At 42.1% G+C, this 19,326-nt stretch overlaps 1 protein-coding gene across 3 annotated transcripts in view; it reads left to right on the top strand.

Moving 5' to 3' along the window:
* Window positions 1-19,326, top strand: part of LOC133010582 (pre-B-cell leukemia transcription factor 1-like) — a 54,559-nt gene that overhangs the window by 23,216 nt on the left and 12,017 nt on the right. The window lies entirely within an intron of this gene.

A 19,326-nucleotide genomic window follows, 5' to 3' on the forward strand; every position in this document is an offset into this window, starting at 1 on the left:
TTTGCACCGTGAAAGCAATTTTTTGGGGGATGTTTGGACTATTGGACCAATTTCTAAAAGTTAAGACAGCATTACACATTAGAAGCGGAATAAGAAGCACAAGCGATTTGAGAATTTACTTTCACTGTGCACTATATTAAAAACGATTTTCTCAAATTAACAACAAAGTCAACCAAAACTCACCGGAACAAATGTAAGCAATATAACAAAGACATGCACTTTGGTCCAGACCATGCTCTGAACGTTCAGGTGTGAAAAGGCCAATCGATTGACCTTTCATCATTCTTCAGTGGTGTGTGCTGTATTTTGGAGGTTTGCATCTAACACTGGCAGCTCGCCTGGCTGGCTGTCGCTCCCCTAACTGGATTAGATGGACCAGAGGACTTGACGTTATTATCAACAATTTATTCGCGAAATACCAAAAAAATCTTCAGATTTAATTCAACTTTATGCATTATGCATGACCCGAATGCTCTAGAAGTCCAAACATCAAAGATACTAGTTTATAACCAGTAAGAAAGAAGGCAGGAAAATCATCCACCTTTTGATATATATTATACTGTGTATATTTCTGCTATTGTTAACTCATTATATAATGTTTATGGATGTGTTTTTGACAGAGAATGAGCAGAGCAGAGTTGTATGATTCCTTGGATTAATTTTAACTCAAACGCCCTCTTCAGTGTTTAAGGGATCAAATGCACCCAGAACAGTATTATTCTGAGGATTTGTTGGTAGCTGCACACAGCAGCACATCAGCTGACTGAAGCGTGCTGCAGTGTGGGTACACTTCACTCTGCGATGGTGTTATAGCTCGTTGAATAACATGCTTCCATCATGTTTGCTTTGTATGATTGAGCCGTAGTTGTGGCGGCTTTGTCTCTCCCTGCAGTGGCAGGGTTTGTTTGGCAGGCGGGCGGGCGGGCGGGCAGGCAAGCATCACCAGCTTTCTGGCCCGCGTGGAGCCAGAGTTTCCGGTCTATTTCCAGCGCTGCATGTTCATTCTAGGTGACTGGGGGGACTGTGTGTCATTAAAGGCCTGTCCTCTGCCTCTACCCAAGTGTGAAATGCTGCGCCTTGGAGATGCTGGTCTGCTGTTGTTTGTGTTGACCAGTTTGTCGCGACTCGGAAATCGTTGGCAGAAGGTTAGTGCTGCTCGTAGAGGTCAACAACACGATGTGCTGCTTGAATTTAACATTTCTCTGAGTTATTATTTCCCTTTTTAATACAAACTAGAATCAGAGGTTATGTCTTCATCATATATCATGTCTGGATTCTGCTTGTTTTCACGTCAGTGAGAGTTCTTCCACTTTAAGAAACCAAACTAAAGGTGTATTGATTTGATTAATTCAGACTATACAGGCTTATTGACCGCATTGTATAGTATACAATTTTTCATTTACTGTCAGAAAAGAGGAACAAGCCCATTGGGACATACCACCATAGCAATAAAGTCGGCCTATTATCCCCTTGTTGACAGTTTCCAAACCATTTTATAGTTGATTCAAAGATATAAAACTTTATTGGATAAAAAGATAAGGGACAGGGCCCTGTATGGTTTTCATGGCTCTGGTTTATACTATCTAGATTATAGGTCCTTCATGACATTTAAAACTTTATTGGACAGGACTTGGAAATCTGGGGGCAGTATATAAACTGAGGAATTTATTAGACTTTGTGCCCTTTTGTGTAGACTGTGTTTGAATTATTGTCTATGAGAGACAGATGAGCTCAGCCTGTGTGGCTCGGATGCTGCAGCCAGTCGGTGATGATGTGCAGTAAAGAGCAGGTAACAGATGCTGAAATAAAAGGAACATGATCTATCAATATTTAGCATAACAGATGTGATGTAGCATTTTATAATGCCAATAATTCCCAACTGACCCTGTAAGTCAGTAACAGCTGAGTGATTAGTAGATTTAACAATGCAGCGCTGCAGAACTGGCTCTTTGAGGTTTATTATTTCAGGTAAACACATATACAGGGTTTTATTTTTATTTTCAGGGTCATCGTCTAACGATATTGGGAGCAGAGATGTACCCATCTTGCACACAGAACGATATGATGTAGATGTGGTTCGGGGGAAGGCTATAAAATCCACCGCGCTGAGACTTTTTTTTCCCAGAGGCAGGTGTGCATCCTCTGCCACGAGAGTAGAATTTAAAAGGAGCCGGGGAGGTAGGCTCTGCAGGGAAACCAAAGTAGGGAGTCAATAAGGCCTGAATTTTTTATGAAGGCAGAGGTTTTCAGATCACAGCTCTGCCGACAGAAAGAGCAGCCTTCTGCTCATATGAGGAGACAGTAGTAGTGGTAGTAGAGTAGCAGAGGGTCTAAATCTCTCCAAGATATACCTCAGTCCTCATTAGCACATGGGCTGCTGCTCGTTACGGCTGGAAGGATGAAAGTTTGGTGCTCTAACCATATAATGACATATTGGAATACAAGAATAGTGTAATAATGATAAACAAGGATGGTATGATACCGATCTATTTTGATTAGTTAAATGTCAGTGTACAATTTTAAAGGACAAGTCTGGTTTATTACATTTTAGTACTTACTTAGACAGTTTCATTTCTATAGGTTATAATAAGACTTACGATTGCTTTTATTATAGAATAAGCTGCGGATCATTCTCACTTACTTGTATGGTATCTATGGTAAAAAAAAAGGGTTAGGGTTAGTTAATTTTTGGCAGTTTTGCTTGTAAAATGACTTTAGTGACTATTTATCATTAAAGTACTTAACTGAATAACACAGCAACATCTTTACAGCTAAGGGTCGGAATATATTCGCAGTTAACTGTCCTTGACTGGGTTAGTGGGTACGTCATCCGCGACGGAGATGGTGAAGAGTTTTGAAGACAAGCCATGTGACCGGGTCCTGAATCACCCACATTTGTATGATGTGACACTGCAGCGCACAGTTCATAGAGCAGAGCAAACTCTATAATCTTATACAGTAGTCTGAGTTCTACGGCGTGCCCCCTTCTGACAGTTGTAATACCTGAGCAAGTATGAACAAAAGTTAGCTTAAAAAGCAAGTATATCGAATGTATATCTTAATCCAATTGGGCCAAATAACCTGAAAAACCCCAAATATGGGTATAGTACCTCTGAAAATGGCAAGAGTACAGAGGCTCACAACAGTGTTGTTTTCTCCTCCAAATATGTTTTTCTACCCTTGACCTTTGTTTAAAACATGTCTGACTGACTGGCTGCTTGTTCTTTGCCCACTTTGGCTCCTCCTCTTTCTTTACCACGTTGGTCAAGCTATGAAAATAAGATTCAAGTAGCAAAACATTTGGTTCAGCCTTCTGACTGATATTTTTCCTGAGGAGGTGGTGGAGATCCAAAAAGAGCAAAAATATGTTATTTGTTAGGCTGACAGAAACACAGGGTGATAGTATGTTAGTGTTTTAAAATGTCAATGAATGCAGGTTTACAGATGTTGTCAGGAGCAAAAGATGAGGTGTTCCTTAAGTCAAGGCTGAGATGCTGCAATAGCAACCTAGCTGTTCATGTTCACAGGTTTCTCTTCACCACATTCACTACACAGGGCTGAAAGACGGAGTTCACCCTCAGTCATCTCTGCCTGCTGTCCTCACCTCACTCAGACTTTTACTGAGCGTGTGTGAGTGTGTGTTTTGTGCTGAAAGACACAGCGTCTGAGTGGCTCTTGTTTACTAAGTCTGCGTCCAGACAAGTTTAAGTTTGTTATCGATTCGGAGCCAGAGAGTGCGTCTGAGAACTGATGTTTTGTGAAGCATCGGCTGAAGAATAGTCCACGTTGTGTTGAGAACTGAAAATAGCCCATCAGTGCCTAATCACATTAATGCATACTTACTGCAGCCAAAATCTAATTTAGCATGCCGGGGAAACACACAAAGACACCAAATGACACTGGAATGAAAAGGGGAAATATTAATTTGAATGGGAAACAAATAACCAGCACGGCTGTAATAGATTCCTGGAAATGTAACATTGACGCTGCCCCCTGCTCATTCATGATATCGCCTCAGCGCACAGGAAGGAGCAGGTGCAGCATTGCAGAAAGGTCGAGGTTGGTCTTTGTGAATGTTGGCCAGCTACAGCGGGGGTGGGAGATGTCCACAATAACAGACCCTTTTTATGTCCTTTTACTCTCCCAGCGATGCTCCGCTGGCTCTCATTGCAATTAAAACCAAGTGTCCATCAGAGGCTATCTCTGCTCTGTGTGGCCCATATGTTTGGGTGCTGATAGAGCGTGGATTACTCTGTTTGGGACACAGATAACAGGCTGTTTATAACCTTGGCAGAGTCTGGGGCCTAATCTGGCAGGAGCATATTTCCCCTTGCTCCCCGATAAAGGCCTGTTAGCAGCTTTATCACATGGGCAGATAGAAGTCGAGCCAGAGCGAGATGAGCACAGCACTGAGCCCAATCTGGCACCACACACATGGTTCTGCTGCTTTATTTTTAGAAGCCTTGCCCTCCCCTACAAAACACACGCACACACATTTATACAAATATCAGCCTCACTAGGAAAGAGCAATTAATTTCTACATCTGCCTTCTCGGGCAACACAAGGACCAACAAACAAATTAAAAGGACAATGTCATTCATCATTATAGCATTTGGAGTTACATTATGTCTGTGGCTGGGAAAAGAAACAGGAGCAATGAGGTTGAGGCCATTCTCTCTTATACATGTCATCAGGTTTGGCTGTGTAGTTTAGACCCTAAAGGTAATTAGCCAGAGCAGGAAATCACAATGTATACTGGCTGTGATTATGTGAGCTATTCAGTTTTTTTTTTATAATCCGTGAATCGGTGTCTCAAAAAAGTATTCCTGACTAAATAAAAGGTTTTATAGCTGCTTTCCTTCTTACAACTCTGAGTGGTGCCGGGAAACGTGTGTGCCTGCTGAGCTATTTTCTGTATCCCCATCTTGATGGCTCTGCGTAGGCACAATTAGAGGGAGCGTTCCTTTCACAGCCGGAGAAAATTGTCGTCCTCTGTAAATTGCTTTTGCCGCAGCTTAAAGAAGATCTCTTGTTACCCTCTCATTCAGTCTTTTCTCACAGCCCACACTCCCCCTCTTTCAGGAAAATTGCTTTCTCGCAATCAACAGATTGCTTCCTGCACTTAGGGGTAAATACAGGTAGACTAGAGCATTAGCATAACATTATTCAGACAAGTGTCAACCTCAAGGCAGTTTGCGTTGCATCTAAGCTCAGTGTGAGGTGAAATGAAGTGCTACAGAGTTGGAGAAGCTGCCGCCACGCCGCTGCTGCTGTGGCAGAGATTTTCAGAGAGGAGCTGGAATAGGCCGAAAGTGCAGGAGTAAGAAAATGTGATGTGCTTTCAGCACTTAAAAAGAAAAAAGAGTGTTCTTCAAGAAACTCAAGAATAAAAGTGTGAAAATCTCGCTTTAAGGTGACTTAATGTGCACAGTTTACTCCCTTTCTCGCTGCAGTTTGAACTGAGGTCAGAGTGGCCTCATCGTCCAGCTATACACCATGTAGGATAGACTTTGTTGGTGTGGTGGGGGTGATGCATGGTCCAGACATACAGGACTGAAAACAGAGCTTGATGTTGGATGGTCGTGCTACAGGAAAATGTTCATGCTTCTTCACGCGCGTCAGTTAGCTCAAAAGATGATTTGATACCCTCCGTCCTTGGGGACGGGCCGTGGAGAGGAGCAGTCGTGATCTTTCACGGGGGGGGGGGGGGGACACCCTTCCATCCTCCTCCTTTACTCGACCCTTTTCTCTGCTCTTTCTTTATTGACAACGGGGGTTCCTTCTGACCTACATTTGCATCTGCTCCCTGACCCAAATAGGACCCCACGTAATGAGCTGCCTGGACATTTTTTTTTCTGAGCAGAAACTTGTGTGGTTGTCATCCTGGCGACAGGGGGGTGTAGCAGTGGCGGAGCAGCGATATCCCGGTGTCCCCGGGGCTTTGTGTCTGGAGCTGCAGGGCTGCACAAAGACACTACCCCACCCAAACGCCCGCCGTGGCCACTGGGCCATTCTAGGTCATCTGATTACTCTTCACAGTGATTACTAATCAGTGCTAATGTGCCATATCGCCGAGTTGCAGTGGCGAAAATCATCAGTCAGATTTCAATCTTATTTGTCAGGCGCTTTGTTATCAGTTTTCCTGATGTGTCCTCCCAAATATGGCAATAAAGACAAAACCCATTCAGTGTCCTGGCAGAGCGTGGGGCTGTAATCTGACTGTGCAATGAGCCTGTCATTGTTTCCTCCCAAACACTAGGAACAGTCGGTGCTGGCAGTAGCTTGTACACAAATAGAGAAAAAGAGAGAGATCCCCTGGGATCCCTCTGTGGATTCCACGAGCAGGCGTGAAAGCCGTTTGGTGCTCTCAGGACATGTAGCTCATGTTGGTGCAGAAGCCATCACAGCAAAATCTGTCTGATGAACACAATCATCACTCTGGATGTATGAGCAGCTTCTTCATGAAGACACTCTGTCAAGAAGGCGATTGTCCCCTTCTCTCGACACATTAAAGTGATTTTAGAGAACAAATCGCCTTTATTCTGTTCTTCTACAGTTCTGTCAGATCACATATGTCAGCTTTAGCTATGCTTCACAGTGTCAGACATGATCCCAACATTGTAACTTTGTGTGTTACTGAACACATCACACACATTCATAAACACGTCATACCCAGATTGGGGAGGAGATTGAATTTTGCTGTAGCAGAAATATAAATTTAGACACAGGAACAACTCTGGAACTTGTTTCCTGGTTTCATTTCCTGTCTCTTCACTGTGGGATTTTCTCTTATCAGTGAGTGTGATATTATGTGAATAATCTCATTTTCCCTGCAGCTTTTTTTTTTTGCTGCCTTCATAATGAAAATTTCCCATATTCCTGATCTTGATTAACACCCTCGCTGCCGAAAGTGTTACAGTTGTGCAAGATCAAACCCGTTCCCCCTTGAAGAAGAAGGGAATGAGACGTATTCACCTAGAAATTGCCTTTCTTTTAATTCATTCAGTCCAACTCATTTGATGTAATATTACTCCCATCTGTGTTGAACAAACCTTCTCTAGTGGCTTTATTATGTGAAGGAATTTACCCTCATTGAATTGATTTTCCTCAATTAAGCCTCTTCTCTTTTGTCTGTTTGTAGGACAGATATGAATATACCGATAAGGTAGATAGAAATAAAATGCATCTACAACATGCATGGATGTGATGTTGTCCCATGAGGAATAACCGTACTTGACCAGTGGTAAACATGACACAGTTATAAGGTTAAATGTGGACACCAGGAAGAATTCCTTCAGATTCTGGGGCGGTATTACCCATTGTTTACATGGCTCAACTCTCTTCTCCTCGTCTCCTGACTCTTCTTCCAGCAGCCCACAAGATTTCCATCACACATTAGCTGGCCTTTCCTTTTCCTTGGGCCTGCAATCACAATGACATAATGTTGTGCACGAACGTCTGCAGGGCTCCTCCCTCTCTCCCTCGCTGCGGATCTGTACTTAAACAGCCTCACTGTCCCGATATGTAAAAAAATACCAAATCCTATTATTTCTCCGGCTAAATAACACCGCTCCCGAAGGCGTTGTCTGCTGTTTTAATGAGAGCCCCAATTCCCGATGCTCAACGCTGTCTTCTCCTCTGCATTTCCTTAAACTGCCAAGTAAGAGCCCCATTAATAATTCAGCTCATTAAAGTGTGTAATTAATCTGGAGCTGTGTAACAAGGAGAGACTGGGGCGCGGGGAGAAAACTCTCCAGGGGGGCACAAGAGAAACATTGGGCTAAGACACACAGCACACCCGCTGCGATGGAACCAGTTTCCCGGCACACAACCAGCTCTCCTGCATCATTTATCTGGCAGGAACAGAGCTACAGAGGGGCACTGCCGCCGCCGCCGCCGCTGCTGCTGCTGCTGCTACGCACTGAAACATCTTCAGGCAACACAGCCAATCAACAATGCGGCACGGGTACACAGAAAGAGCCAGGACTGTGTGTGTTTGTGGGGGTGGGGGTGCGTTACACTGTATTGGTAGCCAAAGATTTAATAAAATATTACAAATAAAATTAGAAGTTCAGAAATTGCTCTTTGATTCAGAGACCTCAATCTTATCACTGTCTCCTTTTAATCTCTGCGATAGTCAAGCTCAGATTTTCTTTTTTTAAGACATGAACTAATTATTGTTTCATTGGTTATATACATCATATAGAAAATAGAAACTGGTTAAGTCAGCATCAAATACCTGCCTGCATTCCATAATAAGAATTAGAACATTATACGACTCTGGTATTACAGCTACATTTCCATATTTGGTGTGCAAAAACTGAATGTCTGATAGTAAATATGTTGTTTAGATTAGTTTTAAATGGAGTTATCTTTTAGAATGTGTACACTTTTGAGAGTTTATAACTTATTCAAAATAGTTCTAAGACCACAGTGTTTATCATCATATAAAGAAGTTTATTTCTGGCTGCACTAGTTGCAGCTGCAACATTTTCATTATATCTTTGAAATATAGGAATAGTAAATTAATTAAATGTTATTTAATGATATCAATTAGAAGTGCATTTGACACATTTGATTTCACGTGGTTGTGGGACAAGTCCAAACCAGCCTCCATTTCTGACCGTATCACTTCAACTGTCAAAATGTGCAACACAAGAACGTTTGTGTCCAATTCAGTTTGTTTAACTTAAAGTTACGGTTTTCCCTCCCAGTCTGCACCGAACATTGAAGGAAACATTTCGGTTTAATATGGGTTATGTAGTTTTTTTTCTCTAACTTGAATTTTGACACTTTCACTGCCGTGTTCATCTGGTCAGAATGTCTGCCACAGTAGTTAAATAGAAATGCTGATTTCATTTGTACTGATGTTATATTTAGATGTTTGAGAGAAAAACTAAATTGGCTGCCTCCATTTCTAGAACAAAATTCCATTTTTTGATTTTGAAATAGAACTATATATAAATAACTTTTTGGGATTTCAATGGGTTGTCCAACCATCCGTTAGCCATATTGTTTATTCTCAGAGGTATGTGGGGGGGCTGCAGCCAATGCTACTTTACATTGGGCGAGAGGCAGGCTGCACTCTGGACAGTCCATCACAGGGTCAACACACAGAGACAAACAGACAGGCCCAGGCCAGCTGTCAGGTTCAAGCCTGGAACTGTCTTACTGTGTGATGACAGCGCTAACCACTGCACCGCCATGTTGCCCCAATTGATTATGTTGCCACTAATCTGTATTCAGGAAGTGACCACATTGAAAAGTAATCTGACCCAAGCTGCATTTAGAAGGAAGTGCAAACTGCACGAAGTGGTGTATTCACTCGAGGAATGATTGTATTCATTATCCAAATTGATGCCTATTCATTTTAACTTTAAAGATTCAATGATTAATTGATTCATGGTTTTAGCTCTAATAGTGTCCCATTACATAACTTAGGCACAAGTCATTGGAAAATGTATCTATAGTATCTTTATCAATACTTTTTGTTCATGTGATCATGGCTGATATATTGTGTCTGCATATAACAGCCTCAACTTGCCAGTGTCTGTCAGCCTGTGTGTTACAACCTCCGTGTTCTCCTCTCTGTGTTAAACAATAGCTCTAAGCGAATTTAACTTTATTTCAAAAATCTGTGAAAGCATTTATGTTCTTCTAATTGGTAGTAAGTGAATTTTCACACCACTTGACAGCACATGGCCTAAAGTAAGCCGTTGAATTGCGCCTGTTGTTGTTTGCTTTCAGATGTTCCAGGTAGACCTCAGTAAACACTCAGCATGCCTGCTGCCATTCACCAACTCTCAGCTGCTCCAGATGTGGCTTAATTTACTGCGACTTGGCTAATCATGGTGATTAAGGATTAATTACTGTTAATCACTTTTACATAAACTGGTTGGCAGTAGGAGAGCTGCGCTCTGTGAAAAATGCCACACAAGTGTGTGTAGTGGGAGAGATGGGACAGAGCTGGAATCCGCCAGGCTTCCCAATCGGGTGTTTCTGTGTGTCTACTCAGTAGCTTTTTTACTCATGAGAACACCAGTCAAAGAGAGTTAACCTCTAATAATTCTCTGCATCAGTTAATAGTGCTGAAACAGTATAAGGCCAGGTAGGACTGAATGGATGTGCACATTGGTTCTCAGCATTACCAAAAAACAGTAGGAGTTGCCCTGAACACGTTTCCTGCAAACAGGAGAGACACTGTCAATATTACACACAGCAGTTGTCTCCTGGTCAGCCGACACTGCTGGGCTGTGCCACTGTCCTGCTACAGGAGATAAGAATGTGAAGGAGCATAACCGCTGTGAGTTCCATTAACACAAACTGACAAGGGAATCACAGGGACATCAGGGGGTCCGGGATGAGGCTGACAACTAAGCCACTGCGCTGTGTTCCTATCCCCCCCCCCTGCCCCCTGCACAAGCTGAGGGTGGCAGTGTGGTCACCTTCCCTCCTTGGCCTGGTTTCACACTGTGACATGCTCGTCTGCTCTCCTGAAGGAATGGCTTTAATAAGGTAGAGCGGATCAAGGCGACTGTTAATGACATGGCAGGCCCAGTCAACACAGTGCCCGAGGCCATGGATGGCCCCAGTCTGGTACATGCTGCTGGATGCTTGCTATCTCATGTGGGACACACAGCACACTTGGCTGGATGCTCTTTAACTGCTACCCATCCTTTCTGTGGGATGAGAAGTTGCTCTTAGTGGCTTGAACCCAACCTAACTTAGAGGATTGATTCAGAATTTTAAATTAAGTCAATAGTACATTCAGGTATCTGGAATCAATAAGAGCACAGGTCTCAAATCAGAAAGCAAAGAGATACCCTGTGACTTGTTTTGGAAATACTCTTAGTCTGTGCATGTTGAGCTTATTTCTGCATTATATGAACAAAATGATCATGATTCTACTGGATTAGCAGGTTGGTTGTGTTAAAGAGCAGCTGCATTTATGCAAATGGTACAGATTAATGTAACCATGGTAGAATAGGTTCAGAAATATGCTCCAGACAGATTACACAAGTTCCGACTATACAGTGCCTCTCAGGTTAGCATTCTGTATGTGGAAAGCAATAGTTGTGTACATCGTGTTGGTCATCCAGCAGCAGATTGTGTAAAAGCCAGTTATAAAATGACAGACTATTAGACATTGCAACATGTCCACAACACTTCATCCATCATTTACCTGTATTACAAATCTTCGGTTGGCTAATCAACACAATCAACATTAATTTGTCACATGACAAAATCATTTAAACTCACAATCCACTTCCTAGCCTTTTCCACCTGACCTTAATCAGCGGAAAGCAGTTAATGAAGAACATTACATGGTTGACAGTTCAGAAAAAATATTCACAACTCATTAACATATATAGATACTGAACCTGTGATCAGACACTGGAAAAGATGTGTTGCTTTTAGAGGTACATCACCCCAAACAGTTGGTAAAGTCTAAAGCATCAAAAACATTGAGAGATGTTCTGAAAGCCGTTTGCATTCTTTATTTCTGGCTCTGTGTTCACGAACAGAACAAGACAATGATGGAAGTGTGGGGCTGCAGGAGTGTGAAGTGTCTTACTGAAGTGAAGGATAACTAAGTAGAAGATTTATTCATGTAGGAGGTGTATGTCTAATGTACCAATGACTACATTGTTGTAAGTAAGTCAAAGGCCTTTGTGGACCAGCTTCTAATTACCCCAACCCTCCTCATGAGTGGTATCTGCACAGGACTGGAGTGTGTGATAAGCTGCTTCTCTCTCCTCTGAACTAACACAACGGAGGGACACATGGACAGTGAGACGGCAGCAAAGCTCTTTAACGTTAACTCTGTCCGCTCCCTTTGCTTTTCACCTTCTGAAGAGCACGAGGCCTTATCGCTTTAATTGACTCTTTATCTTTTTGTTAATTTCCCCTTTAGTGCAAAAGCTTCCGTTCTACCTATTGATGTGTCACTTTACATTGGCTTTTATGTGACTTTAAGGAAGTGGCTGTATAGATAATACCATATTTCATTAAATGCTGATTTCTCATTAAAAACACTGTCAATGAGACCGGTTGTTTCTTAATTGTTTTGATTGTCAATGAACTTCTTTAATATTGTCCGTTTACAGTTTTTTCCCTTAAAATGAATCACATGACTTTGTGTCTATGCTTTGAAAGTAAATGTTTTAAAATATTTTATTCTAGACACACTCCCTAAGCTCTTCATGTGTCTATCTAATGAGTCTGGATTCATTTTATATTTCTTGCAGGACTTTAGAGCTTGAGTCCTTGCAAAGGCAAACAGAGGAGACTTAGGGGGAGCAGGATTTAACAGTTTGATGCCTGTCGTCTTCCTCCTGGTGTATGTTGGTTCTCTTTCCATTCCAGTACACTTGCGACTGTATAATGAATTATGCCAATGTTGAATTAGCATGTAGCTGTCGCTTCGGCTCTGGCGCCTGCCTTGTGACAGGACCACCGTAGCACAGGCCTGCGTCGAGTGAGGGGGCTTGTACTGTGATTTATTAACTGCTGAAGTCACAATGAAGTGTGCCCACTGAAGCACCAATGCAAACAAATAAGGCCAGTGCTGTCACTGTAAATCCAAGCAGACACGCCAACCACAGCCTGACCAGAAAGGGTTAATCATACAAAAGCGTTTGGCTTTCACCAAACACACATTAGGGATGGACCAGATTACATCATGCTTCCATTTTGTAAAAGTTATGGCCACAAGCTGAATATTATTATTTAATAAATAAAAAATATATTAAAAACAAATCCTGCCTAAATCCTGCCCCTCATAACAATTTGAAATTATGTGTCTCATTTTAAATGTCCTAAAAATTAAAGGCTTAAATAAGAGATATCACATTAAATGAAAAATATTAGCCGATAAGTTAAACATTTATTATTCCACATAGCTAACAATTTTGTGAATATCGTTAGTAATGATTATAAAATAACCTATAACTGTTAACAGATTTTGGTAACGGCTTATTAATGCAAGTGCCTCTCTTTATTGTTTATGTATGTGTCAACTAAAAGGCTCAGTGGATACTAGTGCAGTGCAAGTTCCTAGATATCTATCAATCTATGGACCATTAAGATGGTTCAGTTCCTTTGCAGTGCAGCTGCTGTGCTGTCCCGTACCGCTGTCCCATACTCGTAGAAGCTAACGCTTTAATTTATGAAAACAATCACCGATTTGTCCTCTATGTTGTGGAAACCCTAATGCTTCCTCCAATACCTTATCAGATTTTTAGTATCATGTTTTTCTGCTCAGCTTAGAATTCTAGTTTTCTGCTTTAATGTTAGCAAGGAGAACAAAGCCTGTACACTCTGATGTTCATATATTACATATTTTCAGTGAGTGTAACATCAGAGTCCATTGTTCAATTCAGAACTTGAATGTTGTGCCCCGATTGGTTCACTCGTACCATCTTGAGCTGATTGACCTAGCCAAGTGGGGGGAGCTTGATTCTGTGAGTGTCTCAGCGAAAAATGATTGTGGACGTTTGTATTGCAGTTGAGGTCTCAGTTTCAGAATCATACAGTTGTTAACTCACAGTCACATATACGCTTAACCAAAGTGAATATCGCGGGTCAAAATTCATCAAAGTTTCCATGTGAAGCCACGCTGTGATTTTCCTCGCAACAGGAAGCAAATTATTTAGTCGCCTCCTCCCTAGCACAGATTATATGTGAACTGGATGTGAAGTTAGCCACTCAAACTTTGGCGTACGTGCGACCAGGCCCTTAGTCCTAGTGGTTGTTGTCGGTAATGCAAACAACCTATTTATTTTTCTCTTTCACCTAAACAGAACACTTTGTCTAGGCCTCACTTACACAGTAACAATATTAGAAATTACAGATCTGTGTGACACAGTGAGTTTTAATAAGCTGTGCATGATCTGAGTTATTACTGGTGATTTGATGTTGTTCAATCACATGACAAAAAAAGTATATGAAAATATCTAGTTTCACGTGCCCTTCACCTGTCTAAACAAAGTGCTTTCACAAACGTCAGGCCTGACGAGTGTTGATCTGCCTGGACGTGCTGTCACCTGACCAGCATCAGGTGTCACTTTGGGCCGACTCCCCCTAAGCTGCAACCCGTTATGTAACACTCCGGATCACATTTCAGCATCTGGGTGCAGAATGGAGGGCCTCTGAAGGTGAACACGGGCACCAAATATCTGTCAGAGGGCCTTATATTTGACTATCCATCTCGCTAACTGTGACAGAACGGCCCAACATCATTAATTAAACATCAGGCTTTCCCCCATTCACCCGATCACCATGACGGGCTGCCATGCCAACAGTCCCTGTTGACATGCCTTCGAAATCTAGAAGGGGATTTCATATGGTAATGGTTTTTGACAGCCTGCCATTTGCCTCTGTTAATCTGATAGGATAAGATATCTGGACTGCAGAGCAGGGTGTGCTGCAACTCTTTGAGTCTGATATTGTTATGCCATGAAGAAACTGAATCATTTTGAAGATGCAAGCAGTGTCCTGGAAGAAATCGTAATCCCCTGACAAGCTTTTGATAGAATCCCAAATATTGTCACTGACTCAAACTGTATTTTTTAGACCTGGATCTTGCTTGTATTTGCTGTCAATTTTAATATGTGTCACATTTTTGAACTCCTGTCATATATGGTGAGCTGATACAGCGTCTATAAAGGGCCTGTGTCCTTCCACGTTGATAACATTTCCTCCGAAGGAGCTGGTTGTGATGCTAGCCCCAGGCTGCCAACCCACTTTTGCTATGCCACGGTTTGTTCCCCTTCAGAGAGAGGAGTTTATTCTCTGGTCTTCGTTCAATTGGGACTCACCACAAACTCTGATGTATGACGATGAATCTCTGTTGCTTGTCATTGAATTAATATTTTAATACCCACACCCATCTTCATACGAGGCCACCAGCCAATCTCCTCGAATGACTAATATATGAGGAACAGGGAAAGTTACACATGTGCTTGCTGAAAACAAGCAACGTGGGGGGAGAAGACGAGGGCAAGCTGCTTTCCCTCAAATAGGGACGTAAATCATCTCCAAGCATTATATTCCGAGCTTATCCTCAAAGAGCAAAAGCTTTTTTCTCCCTTAGCTATGTGGAGATGAAATAAATATTCCCAGATAAACGACCAGACAGTTAAACATCCACCTCTCCAAAAGCCAATTGCCCTGGGCTTGTATTAAATATCGATTTGATTTGCAAAAGGCCAGATGTTGTGGGGTTAAATAAATGTCATGTTCTCCCATTCCAGTTTGCTTTTCTTGTCTTCTTGGTCTGTGACATTTTGTCTTGCTGTGTGTACACAGAGCAGTTAAACCGCCGACCAGCACACGCCCATCCTTACCCAATCCAGCCTAGCAGAGATGCATTCACCACGCAAACACATGTAGATGATACATGAAGGTTTCTGCTTTCTGCGTGTTATTAGTGAATTTATCAGCAGCCAAAACCAATGTATACCCTGTTTTTATTCATATTAATGCATAAAATAAAGTGAGGCAATATAGCCTGGTGCTTGCCCCCTTGTGAGAATTGCTTGTGAGAGCAGGGAATAAGGCATCGTCTGACAACAAGCCATCGTTGAAACGCCTCCAAGAGGGAAATGGCATCCATTAGAGACATACAGAAAATGTGTGTTCACTGAGGGGGGAGGGGAGTCCAAATCACACACACATATATACACAGATAATTGTTTATCTGAACCTGCGATGTTTGTCTGCGGGTGGCTAAGTAAGTTCACCAGCACTATTGGACAGGGAGTGCCCAGCAGACCCAAGGCTCGAAAAACATTAGGATGAATCAATTAGGCTGCCATTAGCCAATAAAGTGGCCCTCACTGAGTCGTGTAATTATGACCCAGAGCAAAGCCAATTTTATGGAGGCACATTATCCCTTTCTTTTCTTTATTAATTTTATTTGTTTGAGATAATCCCTCCATGGTTTTAATTATGTGCTTTAGGTTCTGAATGGAATGAATAAATAATCGTTTGCCTCCATTGCTGGCCAACACTGCAGGTCTGCGGTTTCTCCATGTGGGGAAAGAACCCATCGCTGGAGAGGAGACTGTAATCATCATGTCTGTCGTTGTCCTTCGAGGATCATACTGATTAGTCACTTAAATTAAAAATGAACCCGTTCACATCCTCCTCGCGGAATCCACATTAACCCCACTCGGAGCAGGTTCCCTTCAGATCGTGTGATAAGAAGCGGCAGGAAGAGCTGATATTATAGGGAGCAGCTCCTCCGCTTGTTCCCAGCTCAGAGGACACTGTGTAAGTGTGACAGTGTGCTGTCAATGAGGGATGACAGTACACAGCCAACACGGCGTAATGCATTGTTCCTTCCTGGGTCCCTCCTGACAGATGCTCTCCAAGACAGCTGGATCAGCAGCAAGAATGGAGCTGGGATCTAGGCTGCACGCGCGAAGAGAGGATATGATATGTGGCTTATTAGCCGGGGTATACACGTGTCAACAAGCACGGCCTGGGGATCATGTCAGAGTTTGTGTTAAATGTCAGTTTAAGACACATTTACCTATTCTTTTTTACACAAGTATCAACCTCGGTCTCAGCGTATCCTCAGGTTCTGCCTTAAATGTTAATTGCAATTAAAAGGCCGAAACACCAGATGACACCAAGGTACAACTGAAGATGATTATTTTCATTACAACGACTAGTCTTTATACCCAAATAGCCCCCCCTTCTCTCTAATGAGGAGTTGTTTTCTCTCCACAGTCGTCAAAGTGCTGCTCATTGAGGGAACTGGTGGTTTTTTCTATATATTTTAAAGTCTCGACTTTAATATGTCATAATTTGGTGCTTAAAATTGAACTGAATACAATACCTTTTTTATTATGTTGGATTTTGTGAAGCACTTTGTTACCTTGTTTAGATAAGTGCTATACAGATATACAATTATTATGATTATTATGATTATTAGAATTATTATGATTATTATGATTATTATTATTATTATTAATAAATTATTATTATTATGACTTTGTGGAGTGTAATCCATTTTCTTTCCATTGGTCAATGACCTTTCATATTGCCCCCAAAAAAAGTCAGCCGAGTAGTGTTTTTTCTCCTTCCCTTCCAAGAGATCTCCTAAGAAATGACCTTCTCTGCAGCAGCCGCTCTTATAAGACTGATGTTGGAGGTGCCTTCATGCCAAGTAAAATAAAACACTTCATGAATGTTAAGCTGGAACTTGGCAGACGTGAATCGAATCGTTTGTGTGGACACGGGGAATTTTTATGTTCCATTTTCATTTGACAGTCTAGACGTTTTATGGGTTCAAGAAGAAATCCGGCCTTGGATTTTCAGTAGAAACATCTTAAAAGAGCTTCCTCCCTAACATTTTTGTGCTGGTGCTCTTTGAATGTGGCTTCCTAATGATTATTCTTCCCTTTCTCTTGTTATTAAGGAAGAGGGTCAGATGAGATGTCCAAAACAAAAGGTTGAGTTTAGAAATCATCATTTGATCATTGAGACATTTCTTTGAATCTTCTGAATCTCTTTACTCATTTCTAATCTGCTGCAATACTTAGGGCAGGTTCTCATTGTGCACATTTGTACGTTTTCTTTCTTCTTCCTTCAGTATGTTTTGCTACGAGTTTTTTTCCTGCTGGAAATTACTTCCAGAAAGTGCAGCCCATTGCTCTCCATGGGATATTGTGGTGTGCTCTCATTTTAACACCCACTTTAGTCTGGTATTTATGAGGTGGTAACTGCAGAAAAAATAAAAGCTGTGCGTCCATATTGGTGAGAGTTCAGGAGCTGGGGGGATGTGTGGGGGGGGGCCTCTGTTGACGTACGTTAACTAAAGCGGACAGGCGAGTATAGAGTTTCTGATGGAGCGGGTTGGATCGGGTCATAACGCGGTTGCAGCCGCAGCAGTGTGGAGGTGAGACGGGTGTGAAGCCATCCGAGATTTTCTCCTCCAAGCCTGTCTATACATTACACGAGTGATGAAGGAGGGCGGGTAATGAGACAGGATGTTTGTACAGTCCTGCCGTCCCAAGAGACACCCCCCCCCTTTCCACCTTCCTTGCCCTACTCCTCCGACACTCCTCCCTCACTCAATCTACCTCCCGCTGAGCCTGTGGCCTGAACCCCTGACCTCTTCCACTCGCCAACAGTTGCCATATTTGCATTTCCAGTCCACTTAAAGGCACGGGGTGACTGAGGAAGCCCCCTCCTCTTCCTCAGCGAGTACAGCAGGCCTCATTCTCATCCCAGTGACCTCCTGCCCAGGCCTACCAACCCGGACAGCAGTCTGGGGTTAATGCACCAAGCACTCCCATTGTCTCTGAATTAATGAAGTGCTCCCCGCCTGTCCCTTTTCATTCAATGACAACGAGACAAATGACGAGTGGTAACGTTTTAAATGGCTATCGACACATGCAGGGCATGAAGTCACGGAGTCATATCTCCTGTTAGCGCTGCGACCGAAGCCCAGTGATGGTAATGCCAGCTGCCGTCGATGGACTTTCGATGTCCACTCTGGGATCAATTTGGATCCTAGCAGGCACCATGCTCCACACAGGAGAAGGCCTTTTATATTGAAATGGATGGTTCTCAGATGGAGGAGGAAGAGTCTGGGAGTGTTTTCACCTCAGAAAATGGAAGGTGGGATTTGAATCTTCTAAAGAATGGCAAGGGAGACCTCTAGAGGAGGGTAGGGGTAGCAATCCAGATTATTGTTGTTGATGCCGCCCAGCCTTTTACACTGTAACGAGACACACTCAACCTTGCACAGAAATCATATGGCACATATTGTGTCATCAGATCATATCATGTCAATTCACATCTTTCACCTCAATTATATGTACAACACGCAAACATAACCAGAACAAAATACTGGAGATGGAACCAAAATTAAAGTGATACAACAGTAACACTTAGAGGAGATAAAATATAAAATACCTCATATTTTTCCAGATGAAGGTCACTGCAACTAATGATTATTTTCATTATCAATTATTCTGCAAATTCACATCTCAAATAGAAAATGAATCGCTTGGTTTATAACATGTCAGAAAATGGTGGAAATGATCATGAACATTTTCTAAAGCCTAAGGTGATGGGATCAAATTACTTGTTTTTGTCTGAGAATGAATTTTACGCAGGTATTTTGTTAAAAAAAGTGGAGGAAAGAAATAAGTTACCAGAGTCGAAAGGCTAGAAATGGGAAATTGTCGCCTCTTTTGCCTGACACACAAAAATAAAACTATCTAAAAAAATGTACTTCAGTGCGTTTGAATACTAATGATGACTGAGAGAAGAAACTAATGTTATTTGATTGCCATTTTTTACAACAGT

The sequence above is a fragment of the Limanda limanda genome, chromosome 9, assembly GCF_963576545.1.
Source record: "Limanda limanda chromosome 9, fLimLim1.1, whole genome shotgun sequence".
Classification (NCBI taxonomy): domain Eukaryota; kingdom Metazoa; phylum Chordata; class Actinopteri; order Pleuronectiformes; family Pleuronectidae; genus Limanda; species Limanda limanda.